Below are 13,591 nucleotides of genomic sequence, written 5' to 3'. Positions count from 1 at the left end.
TGGCAGTATGAAGTCTAAGCCAAAAATAAATCAATAAATAAAAAAAATTCCTGGCAGTTAGCCTTCACTTAAAAAATATTAAACAACAACGATAATCTCGTATTTAGCTAAACTCCTCTCCAAACCGCTGATTAAGTTTTTTTTCTCCCTCGAAAAGGAGATTTCGTGGATAACCTCAATAGCAAACATACCCAATTCAGTTATACCACTATAAATAGTCATGGCAGCCTACTCCTAGATCTTCTTCTTGAATTGTCAATCTCTTGAATCCCCAATACGGAGATCACGTTCTTCAATCACAATGGAATGCCTATTAATGATCATATCCTATACACAGATCTTGTTCTTAAACTCCTAAGTGGAGAATAGATATGGTTACCATACGTCCGGATTTCGTCCGGACGGACAGTCCGGATTTGAAAGACATGTCCGGATTGGCGTCCGGATATGAGAAATGTCTCTTTACTTAAAAAATTGGAAAAAACATGGTCCATCGGTGCTTGGCACTGCTTGTTAACAGCGCACGAGCACGAGCAGACAATAATCGTACTAATGTAATATTATTTTCTAGGTCTAAAGTATGTTAAAACATAGGTGTATATATATTTTAAACTGGCATATATTTTCGATGTTAGTTGCATATTGTAGCAAAACAACTGTACTTTTAATTGTGCCATATGAATTTCGCATATATGTACAATGTAGAGGTAGCAGCACAGTCAAATTCACATTTTACATTTTCTACAACACCTTGGACCACCCCTGTCCGGATTTCGCCTTAATAAGTTATGGTAACCCTAAGCATAGAGCTTCAGTGAAAAAGGCCATCGGGTTCTATTTTGCGCTAAGGCCTTCACCTCATTCCAAGACTTTCCTTGACCTATTATCTTGTCCGTGATGGATCTTCTCCAAGTTTGTGCTGGGCGACCTCTTTGTCTTTTTCGTTTGCAATACTGGAACTATTTTCGGAATGTGTGACCTATACAACCCCAGTTTCTGGGCTTTGTTTCATTTTCTACCCTCTCTTGTTGGGTCAGGTATAGTAGATCTTCATTTCTGATGATGCTTGGCCAAAAAATACGAACAATTCTTCGTAGACATTTGTTGTACATACATTTGTAAGGGTTTTTGTCACTTTGCAGGTTTCACATCCATAGAGTAGAACAGACATGAAATTTGACTGGAATATTCGGAATTCATAATAGTAATGGTAACAAAGCAACTTAATGTCGAATGTTTAAGCAAGCTTAGTGTAAAAGTCATAGCCGACTAGATAGAATATTGTAAGTTTTTTTAACATTTTACGCACCAACAACTACGTAGGTATTTTGACATCTCAGCCATTATTGCTAATTTAAGCATCAGTCTAGATTAATATGCATTTGTTTTCGAAAAATTATTAAACAATTTGTGATTGAATGTTTTCATGCCTAACCTAATAAAATTTCACGTAATTTTTTTTGCAACTAATGTTTGGCTTAAAGAATCACGAATAACTCGCAAATTAAAGCAGTTAAGTATAGGGAAATAAAAAGTACCATAAAATGTCACTTCAGTACTAAAATACAGGGTGTTGCATTTAAGAAAACTCAGAAAATATTCATTTCGAATTTTTACCAACCCTGTATACTAAAATTAAACATTTAACTACACTAATAATTTTTAACAATAGTAGACTATATTAAAAATAATTTGAACATAAATAGAGTTTTTGATGTCAAACGACCAAAATTCTACAGGGTGTGAATTTGAATATTGTTTTAAAGTCATAAAAAAACGTAATTATCTTTTAAACTACCCCGTATAACACTACAAAACATCATTTTAAGAAAGAAGACATCGAGGAGAATCCAAAAATGTAAAAATATACAGGGTGTCCCATTTAAAAAACGAAGTTATAAGCAACTTCCGATGTAAGCGAAAGTAGCAAATAGATAAAAAAAATTTCATTAAACAGATCACTCTTCAAAACACCTTCATTCCAATTTTCACGATTCAGTTACCTTTAGTTCTCGAGATATTTATAATTGGCCGTTAATCTGTCTCACCCTGTATATGAATGTAGTTTTTTTGATTTTCTTCTAGATGTCACTAATATTATAGATATGCCTATATTTTTAGAAAAAAATTTACTTTCTAAGTATGTGGAATTGTGGAAGCTATAAGTGGTTTAAAAAATTACTAAAAATATAATTTGGGGGATGCAGAGATGTATTAAGTCAGTTTCTAAACTTTTAATAATTCTTGTCAAATACGGATATAAGAATTCTTTTTAAATCTACTTCTACTCTAACTGGACTATATGGTTTAGTTCATCGGGCTAAAACTGGTGTCTACACGAATACATACAGATTTAGCGTTTTCAGGAAACTGTACAAGTTGTTCGTTAAAGCCGTTTGGTTTACACACATTTCGATGTTTACACAAATTCGGGGTACAAGCTGTTGGGTTGTTCGGAGAGTTACAATATTATGTGGAAAGTTTCACTAAATGATTAATTGAAAAGTGGAAACTATGGAATTTGCTGGTTGACCGCTTGTCTTTGTATTTGTAATTCGTGGAGTAGGATTTTTGGGCAATGTAATTGTATGCTGATGTTTGCACGTGTATACAGTGATAATATATCTAAATTAACGTTAGAGTTACTGAGATGATAATGAAAGATAGTAAATTTTAAATTCTTTCTGATAGTACCGGTTACAATTTTATTCATGTGTTAATTTTTAAATTTGTTATGTTATAAACGTCACGATCTGCTATTTTCCTTCAAATAATTATTTTATTCCAATTTCTGTTAATTTCGTTCTTTTGTTACCTTTGTGTTTTATTTTGCTATTTTCACTCTAAAAATAGTTGGCGATCATTTTTGCACTTAAGTAAATATTCTGTTTAATCTTTATTCTTCAATTTTTTTTGTGGCTTTAGGATTAGACCATACAGCCAGAAACGATTTTAGTAGGTACATTTTGTTAAGAACATACACAACATTTTTTTCGAAGTGATTTTTGTTAAATTAGTCATAATAAACATTTTGGGATGAGGACCCAAAAATGTGACCCTATTTTTCTCGTCCAAGGGACGTTCTGAGCATTTTTAAATTTTTCTATTTAACTTTTTTATTGTTCAATTTAAGTTTTCACTTATTTCGATTCTATTCTCGTTTATTCTTTGTATATCCCTCGTATACATAACGCGTATATTACATTTTAGCACAGTAAATGACCGTTTTGGAGGGTAATTTTCAGGGTCAACTCCGAATTGCATGAAAATTTGGATTTAGGTTCTACTTACCCTTCACTTCAAATTTGAATGTGTGCCGTTGGTTGCTTTTACTTAGGGGGTGGAAGTAACCCCTTCTCGGGGTTGAAAAAATATGTGTATAAAGTAATAAAAATTGACTGATTATAAGGAACTTTCGTTATATAGAAATTTTTATGAAAGTCAATACTTTTGAGTTATTTGCGATTGAAAATGTTTATTTTTCGACAAAAAGAACTACGTTTTCAGACGTTTAGTAAAAAAAATCGTGAAAATCTCCCTCTATTTAGGACCCTACATAGAATTAATCGTTACTGCTTTACCATTTATTACTTTAAATGTCTGTATATTGTTTATAGATCTGTAAATTTGGCCGGTTTGAAGTGCTTATTTAAAAAAAATTGGTTTTATAGTAAAAAAAATTTCGAAAAATTTTGGAAAAATTCCCTTTTTTTTAAAATAACTTCAAAAATATTAGTGATATGAAAAATCTCAGAGTATAAAAATGTAGGCTTTGCTGTTATAAATATGCTAGTTATGTTTTTCTGTAAGACAAAAATTGGTTAAGATGGCTGTTCAAAGTTTGCATACACTCGTGATTAGTGACTTGTTCAAGCCCTTTCAACTATAACTCTTTCAAAAATAAGCACCTTAAACCGGTGAAACTTACAGATCATATAAAAAATAGATAAGTAAAGTAAATTTTAAAAGGTGGACACCTTTATTTTAAACGTAACTCGCTTCTTTTTTCATGCTAGAGGCTTTAATAAAAATTAAAATAAAGATTTTTTTAAACACTTTAAAAAATTTTAAATGGGTTTTTCCCGAAAAGTGCTTCATTTGGTGCTTTTTGGTTATTTCACGTTAAAATATTTGATTTGGAATTCGACGAATAAAAAGGTATTTTTCATGAACTACAACTTTGCTTTTGCTGGATATATAGACTTCACGAATACACAACTCTTCGTTCTTTTCTAAGCTACATTTTTGCTGGAAATATTTTTTTGAATAAAATATTTACTTTTTATTTATTTGCGAAAACCGCCTGAAAAAGTGTTTTTTTTTTGTCGAAAAATAAACATTTTCAATCGCAAATAACTCGATAAAATAACCTTTTTTTTGGTATTAAAAATCGTGAAAATCTCTACTCCCCCTATTTAGCACTCCAAATAAAATTAATCGTTAGCGCTTTACCATTTACTTTATTATGTATTGTTTATAATGATCTGTAAGTTTGACCGGTTAAAAGTTCTAATTTAAAAAAAATTAGTTTTATAGTAAAAAAAGTTTTTTTATTTTCGAAAAATGCTCTTTTAACTTAAAAAGTATAAGTGATACGAAAAATCTCAAAGAGTAAAGAAATGTAGGTTTTGCTTTTATAAATATTTCGGTTTTATATTGTTTTTCTGAAAGACAAAAATTGAGTAAAAAAAAGTTAAGTAATTTGTAAAGCGGTAATGATTAGCTTCATTTGGGGTGCTAAACAGGGGGAGATTTTTTCGATTTGTTTTTCAAAGAAAAATGGACTAACTTTACTTGAAGCTTAACTCGCTTAGTAGTTTTAAACATTTTAAAAAGGTTTTAATGGGTTTTCCCCGAAAAATGCTTTGTTTTTTGGGTATTTCACGTTGAAATATTCGATTTGGAATTTGACGAATACGAATAATTTTCCATGAGCTATAACTTTGCTTTTACTGGATCGACAGACTTCAATTTTTTTATAAGCTACATTTTTGCTAAGAATATTTTTTTGTCAAATACCTACTTACTTTTTGAGTTATTTGCAGAAGGCACCTAACAACGTGTTTTTTTGTTGAACAATAAACATTTTCACTCGCAAATCACTCAAAAAATATGAACCACTTCGGTGGTGAAACTGAAAATTATACGGTGTCGCCGTATTTCACGTTCATTTACTGGGCTATAACACAATATACAGTTGAGTCCATGTGTCTTTACCCGTGAGTCATTAATACGTGGCCAGATAAAACACATATTCGATAACTCAAATTTCAACCCGTAATAGGAGCAGTAGCTACTTACTGTCACTTGCTGTTGCGTTATTTCGTATGCTTTAAATGATGACGCACTGATTCAATGTTATGGATATGTTGAATTTATTTGTTAATATTTTAAGTTTTTCGGATAATTCTTTTGTGTGTGGTTTTTTAATTTTCCTCGTATTATTTCTTATGCATGCTATAGGATCCCGTTCTATAAAATATATTGAGTCATCATTTAAAGTCGTCTACTTTAAAATGTAAGATACTATGTCTGAATTGCCAATATGAATGAGTCAGATAAAATAAAATTATTAGAAAAAATTTTTACCAAGTAACAAATACAAAATTTATTTAATTTATTAAAGTTTTATATTTTGAGAACGATTGCCGAAATAGAAACCAAAAAGTCAAATAAACTTAATTTTAAAATAAAATGATGACTTATTCCCAACAAAGATAGTAAATTCCATTAAGATGTCATAAGAAAATAGCTTGGAAAAATAAAAATATCGGGAAAAAAATACACTGCAGAATTTACAAAACAGTCATCAGACCAATAATGATATACGTGACAGAAACACGACCTGACATAGAGAGGACAAAAAGAATGCTAGAGACAACAGAGATGAAAACCCTTATAAAAATATATGGTAAGATACTATGAGGCATAGCTAGAAGTACATATGATTGAGATGAAAGGTGAAGAATATATGAACCGCTAACTACAAAAAGGGGACATCTGCATAAAAGCAAATTTTACAGGAGAAGGTAAAAACTAAATAATTATGTAACCAAATCTCTTAGAAACGGAAAGCTTGGTATACATGTTCAATATAGCTTTATACATAATTCTGTAAATAAGTTGTAAATAATTTTAATTATAATTGTATAATATTCACATTTTAACGTTGTGTAGAAGTCCCCTTTTTGCAGTTAACTGTAATAAAAATGAAAATTATTAGAAATAATTCAATTAGGTAAACACTACTTGCCAGAAAACACCTTTATTTGCCATTATCAACATGTAATATAAAGAAAGGAATATAAAATAGTCCATAGTATTAATTATCAACTTGTTGAACAGTGGGTCATTCTGTTATTTCCCTCCAAAATGGGATATTGCCATCGTCGACGAATCTGAGCATTTTTCTAATGTTTTCAACTTTGGATGATATTAATGGGCGTGTTTCAGAGTAAACTCGCGTTGTAAAGGTAAAAATGTCACTCCTTCGGTTATTTTTCGTTATATTTCTGCTGTAAAAGTCCACTTTTTGCAGTTACAGAAATTTTAGCCGCATTTTCAATATACTTAGAATAAACGCAGAAGTCCCCTTTTTTGTTGAAAACGATGTGTTTACGTGTAAAGAACGCAAAAGTAACAAAAAGTGAATTTATGAAAATTTGTTGGAAGTCCCCTTTTTGCAGTTAGCAGTTCATATACAATATAGGTTTGAGATGAAAGGTGGAGAACCTCAAGGTGAGTAAGGAACAGAAGAGTAGAATGGAACAATCACGAAATCCGAATGACAACAAATAGAGTAGTAAAGACAGCGAGAGGCGTTTCCCCAATAGGAAGACGATCAGCCACGAAAACGATGCTACTGTCACTTACTGGAGGTACATTGAAATTTCTATTTCTATCCTGGTCCTTATTTCTCTTTGATCATTTTTCTCTGAAATCTAGGTTCCTAAGAGGAGGTAGGAATATAGGAAGAAGCAGAGTGTCATGGTTTGAAATTTTAAGGGACTGGTTTAAATGCAGTTTAATTGAACTGTTTTTATTGTTCTGAAACTATTTTCTTGGGAAATCTTAATGCAATTTACTATTTTTGTGGGAATAAGCCGATTTACTTTAAAATTAAGTATGTTTGACGTTTCGATTTCCACTTAGGAAATAATTAATTCGTCACAAAACAAATGTTTTCTATTTTGATAACGATGCCTTAACTTTATAATAACTTTTGAAATGACTTTCGTCTCGATTCAAGTTCTCGGTATAACCCAGGTATGACAATACCAAAAGGCACCATTAGGAAAATATTCCAATTTACAGTTCAGAGAACCTGTATGAAACGAGTCTGTGTAATCTAATATAGAGTATGGCATTAGTAAAATAAGAAAATCTACGGTTTCGTTTTGATTTAAGTCGGTCTCCCTCCATATTCGGATAGCACTATTTCTAGGTCTACCTTTTGTCAAGGAGGCTCTGAGGAAGACAAATTTACACCAACACGACCGTAGTTTCTCGATATAAATTAAAACTATTTATATAGCAGTATGGTTAGAACGCCCTCTAACGGAGAATAAGTGAAATTAATTTCGACTCGATTCAAGTTCTCGGTTTAACCCAGGTATGACAATACCAAATGGCACCGTTAGGAAAATATTCCAATTTACAGTTCAGAGAACCTGTATGAAACGAGTCTGTGTACTCTAATACAGAGTATGGCATTACTAAAATAAGAAAATCTACGGTTTCGTTTTGATTTAAATCTGTCTCCCTCCATCCTCCCATAGTACTATTTCTAGGTCTTCCTCAGAGCCTCCTTGACAACAGGTAGACCTAGAAATAGTACTATCGGAGGATGGAGGGAGACATATTTAAATCAAAACGAAACCGTAGGTTTTCTTATTTTACCAATAATATTTGTTTTGTCTTTTTCTTTTTTGTCAAAAATTGTCTTTTTCCGCACTGCCTCGCAAACGTAACGTGCCTCTTAGTGCATAAACAAAATTACTAAAAAAGCATTAGCATTAGAATATGTGAAGTCGAACGGACAAAATATTGAGTATTAGCCAAAAATCTCTAAAATAATTTTTCTGAGTAAGTACATAACTATCTACTTGTATATTCACATAATCATGCAAATAGTCCTAGTCATTTTTTTATTAAAACGAAATAATCTATTTTATTAGATTTACAGAAAAGATAAAGTATATATTTCGATAAACAATGTAAGGACGTATTCAAAAATTTATCTCTAACAGCTCTTATGTTACGTAAAATCTTTAAACGTAGTGTGGCTAACTTTTTTTGTCGTGAGATAAATAATTATTACATCTTTTGTTTTACGAATTTTACAAGCCATCCAGGTTCAAAAATATCAAGTTGAGCTCGATCCCTAGGGAGGCTGAAGGATATCCGGAGGCCAGTGAGTCCTCCCCGAGGTGTTGATGATGAACAGGCCTCATCACTCACCGGGAATTGGTATTAATGCAGCGGCGGGCCGAGTGTGGACAGGACCGGTCAGCCTGGTCAGCCAAGAATTGATATTAATGGTCCTAGTAGACGTTGACCGGTCTAAGGAGACAATGAATGGCCGTTTCCAACTTGTTCCGTGTACGGACTCGCGTTATCGCTATTTTATTCATACGATGCTGTACGACGGCTGACTGGCTTGGCTTCTTTTGTCCAGGATTTAGTTATAATGGTTAGTAAATTGATTTCGTGAGGCCCAAACTGACGTTTATTGACTGTGATTAATATTTTCTTCGTTGGTTGTGACTAGGCGCTGTTCAGGTGATTACGTTATATTATAAAAGGTTATGATGCGTTGATGTGTTGATTTCGATTTTTTTGGAGCTTTGTTCGGATGTCAGTCAGGACGTAATCTTATTAAGTCTATTATTATTGAATCGACGTACCTTACGAGATTATTTATTTGAAAGGTTTTATTAAGCGAGAGTTGGGTATTATAATGTATACAAATGTTGTTTTTATGTTTTCTTCGATGTCGCATGTAATCGGTTTGAAAAGTATGTCTTAAAATAGATGTCGTGAAGCTTAAGGAGTAAAAATAAATAATAATTTTTGTTAGATTTAAAAAGGTAAGGACTACTAATGAGAGTTATTAAAGACTGGAATATGTTGCAATAGGCATAGTCTTTAGATAGACAAAGTCAAATTCTAAAGGAAATGAGTGAAGATATATAATTCAGATGAAAATAATATTATTCATTTAAGTTTTTAACTTTTAGTTTGAAATTTCATTACAATTTTTGGGCAAAATAGAAACTGATATAGCATGACTGTAAAATACTTGGAATTAAAATGTAAGAAAATGGAAAATAATCTACTCTTCTCTTCTTCAGTCTGTTTGAATCCATTCCTGGCAAATGCCTCCCCATGAGTACTATTTGGTGCTAGTTTGGTGCACTCTTCTCTGTTTTGTGCTATTTTCTCCCCAATTTTACCTTGACGTTGTCTAGCCATCGTTTTTGTGGTCTTCCCCTACTACGACTGTGACGTGGTCTCCAATGTACAATGTTTCTTGTCCATCTTTCGTTGTCCATTTGCGCAATTCTTCCAGTTACATTTTCTTCCTTCGTCCTGCTTCGCACGTCCTTATTTCGTATATGTTCTCTTAGCTCCATAGCTCCTTCGATGGCCTCTGTGTTGTTCTTAATCTATTGGCTGATAGCTCTATTATCGTCACGGTCTCCATTCCATAGGTCATAACTGGTAGAAATACAAGTATTGCAATATCCTATTCTGAAGATTTATTGATACCGTAAAGTGAGGCTACTTTGTGACACATATAGTTACTTTGTGACAGTAGCCTCTAAAGTTAAACTTATTAACTTGGTCGAGCCATTAGAAATGCTGGAATAATTAAAATGTTTTATTTCATTGGTAGACTATGAGCAATATCTAGGGAACAATAACCAAAGTTTCTAGTGCAACTTCGCTCGTCATGCCACAGCTGATTTGATCATCGTCAAAACAGGTGATTTTAGGTTGGCGTGAAAACTTTGACTTGTGAAGAAGAGTCTTTAGAAGATATTTCTACCAAAGTAAATTTATATTTCACCACAATATGTTACCTCCATTTATCATTAAAATGTTGTTTGTAAAAAATGTACGGGTGTTTCTTTATGCCACAGTTATAATTCCAAATAAATACCACAGAAAAACTTACTTGTCACAAAGAAACCCCACCCATGGGGCGACTTTGTGACAACTTTTTTTGACATTTACTTGATTTCTATAACACATAGTCCATTCTAGTTGTCACTGAACATAGAGGAAATGTTGAGCTTTCAGGTGATCTTTTTAAAATTATAATAAACCAAAAGTGTATGTACTATATTATCACAAAACCTAAAAAAGTGTCACAAAGTAGCCTCACTTTAGGGTATATTTTTTTTAAACAAATTTTCTTCATTTCGAAACAGAATTTCTCAGATTCTTGTTTCTCCTAGCATGTAGACTAGTTTCTCTATATTGTTGCTTATGAGTACTATGTCATCGGAAAATCTTAGATGACTTAAAAATCTGCCATCAATTTTAATTCCGCATACTCAACGCCTTATATACTTATGGTAGGGGAGCAAAGTATGCTAAATGTGCAGTCACTCGAGCGCTTTGGGGACCTATTGAGTTGTGAAGAGTAGGTCCTAAAATCAAAGAAAGTTAAGTAAAGTTTTCCATTTTAGTGGGCGCTTGCCATTTTTTTATTTCATTTTCCATTTCCAACAATCGTTTTTCCAATTATAACGCCATCTATCCATAATTCGAAAAAATGTTTCGAATAAAAGTTACTTATTTTTACGTAAGGAATCCAAATCTGCAATAAAAAATGAGGGCTCCTATTTAAGATTTTAAAGTTACCCCCCACCCCACCTCCGTGGGGGGTCGTGTTTGGTGCCATTCGATAGATTTTTCAAAAATATTGAACAAGTGTATTTTACAGCTTTTCGATCTGATGTTCATTTCATGAAATATCGCGGGATTCGTATTAAAAATATTTAATTTTCCCCCCACCCCTCTCCTTGGGAAGTCGTGTTTGGTATCATTCGATAGATTTTTAAAAAATATTTAGCACATATTTTTTAGTTTTTCGATCTGTCATTCATTTCGCGAAATATTCGCTTTTTTCTCGTGAAACTTTGGGACTCACCCATTTCCTTACGCCCGGTTCAAATAGTCAGATTTTTGAAATATACACTCTTTTGCATGCACTTAACTTACCTTATCTTAATCTGACAATTTCGAGTTTTTTTAAGGATAGATTTTTTTTTTCGGTCCCCCCTTAACGCACTCCCCTGTGTTAAGAGCCAATATATGGTAGAGGTACATCTGCAGGGTACCAGGTTTCTCCCCATATACTAATCTGACGCGCTCGAGTAACTGCAAAAATCCCCGCTTGGGCTCCCCTACCATTAGATAATATTAAATATTTCATGAATATTGTCCAAATTCTAAAGACAAAAACATAGACAAAATGGACTTAGGAATAATAACAAACCTTTACTGGAATGAAAAAGCACAAATTGTAATACCGTCAGCACAATGTGTAATATTGCAATAATTGTAACGAACCCAGTCCAGAAATTGAAATCAGGCGAGGAGTTAGGCAGGGATGTATTATGTCTCCATTACCTACTCTTTAATGTTTATGTTACCGGCCAAACCCGATTTCAGGACAAACTAGTTTGGCCTAGGCCAAATACACACACTTCAGGCCAAACTAGCTTATCCTGATATAAAGACGCACTTCTTCTTCTTCTTGTGCCACTCCTATCGGAGATTGGAAATCATCAAGGCTACCCTGACCTTGTTTACAGCTGGCCTAAAAAGTTTATTAGTGGTGCAGCTAAACCACCCTCTCAAATTCCGCAACCATGACATTCTTCTACGGCCTGGATTCCGTTTTCCTTTTATTTTTCCTTGCATTATATTTTGAAGTAATGCGTATTTGTGACCTCTCATCAGATGACCCAAATACTCGAGTTTAATAAAGACGCACACTTCAGGTTTATCCTGAAGTGTATGTTTTTATATCAGGATAAACTAGTTTAGCCTAGTCTAAAGCAATTTAATCAATGGTTTATTTCACGTTAAGAATAGAACGTTACTCTTACGGAGATCAGTATTGCCAAACCTCTCGCGCACTGGTGGATACTCGATTGCCGATATACGATTCATTCTAGTCAGTACGGCGTGGCATCGGTGCGCTTGTATCGTTCATTAGAAATGCATGGGGCTATCTCCGCAATATTCTATTCTTAACGTGGAATGCACATTAGTCGAAAGTACATAATTGATTACAGATTGGTTGCTGATTTAAACGTAAGTTTAGAAGACACTATTGAGAGTTGTAAGACTTTCAAGTATTTAGGGTAAATGATACCTATATGGCACTTGTATGAAAGATATAGAAATGAAAATAATACGGGGAAAACCAGCCACGAAAGCACTCCATGGAGTGATATGGAAGAACACTCTTACTAAAGAAAACAAAAAAGGATTTTTCAGGACATACTGCTGAATATTACCCTACCAGAGCGGAAGAATAGCCAGTGACAACAATAATACGAAATAAAATAGGAACAGTCGAATTGGAGTTTATGAGAAGGTGTCTAAAAATTACCAGGTAGGCTAGAATAAGAACAGAGGAAATATGAAACAGAATATAAGTAGAATGCTCAATTAAAAAAAAGTTGTGGTAGTAAAAGTAGAGCCCTGAAATGGTACGGGCATGTACAAAGAATGCCGGAGTACAGGTGGCTGAAAGATTACTGGGGTGGGACCCACGGGGAGGAAGACGGAGAGGAAGACCTGCTGTGAGATGGAAAACTCACATAGGAAATGCTATGATACATAGAGACCTCAGAGATGGCGACTGGGAGAACACAGTGCTATGGAAGATGAAAACGGCAAACTCATAATGGAAAAAAAGGTAAGACGAAAAATAATTCAGCGAACTAGTAAGCTTAATATAAATAATAAATTGCATAAAATACTTTGTTCTTGGAATAATAATCATATAATTATTCGTAACAAACAAACAATAATATTGAGTGATATTCTTACCTAATAACTTCATTCGATGTATCATATATACAATATATCGATGTATGAATTTTTTTTTGTCATCTCTGTTGGGACGTGATTTGGGAATTCCCTGCATGTAAAAGTCCTTACATGTTCGCTAAATTACTTTCGACTCGGCTAAACTGATTTAGACTAGGCCGTGAAATGTGACTCTTTACTATATCAGGATAAACTAGTTTGGCCTAGGATTTTACTATTAGTCTAAGAGCTGGGAGCGGATTTTGTGCGTGATAAGTAATATGGAAAAACTATACGGGATATGTTGAATTAGTTGTGTACATGACTTTCACCAACGGCCGGAAACCAGAGTTGGGGCCGAGGGTAGTTATAAGGGGTCAAAGTCGCGGATTTTATTATTTTTTTTATGACTCTCATGATCGAGATAGTGCACCAAAATTTGGGAATAAGTAGGTCATGACGTACCTAAGTAAAATCTCTAGGGGCTCAGAGCTGCGTGGCCGACAAAGGGGTGGGGGTAGGGGTGAAAATAAAA

The sequence above is a fragment of the Diabrotica virgifera genome, chromosome 7 (genome assembly GCF_917563875.1).
Source record: "Diabrotica virgifera virgifera chromosome 7, PGI_DIABVI_V3a".
Classification (NCBI taxonomy): Eukaryota; Metazoa; Arthropoda; class Insecta; order Coleoptera; family Chrysomelidae; genus Diabrotica; species Diabrotica virgifera.
The sequence above is the reverse complement of the archived record's forward strand: the minus strand, read 5'-3'. Positions refer to the sequence as shown.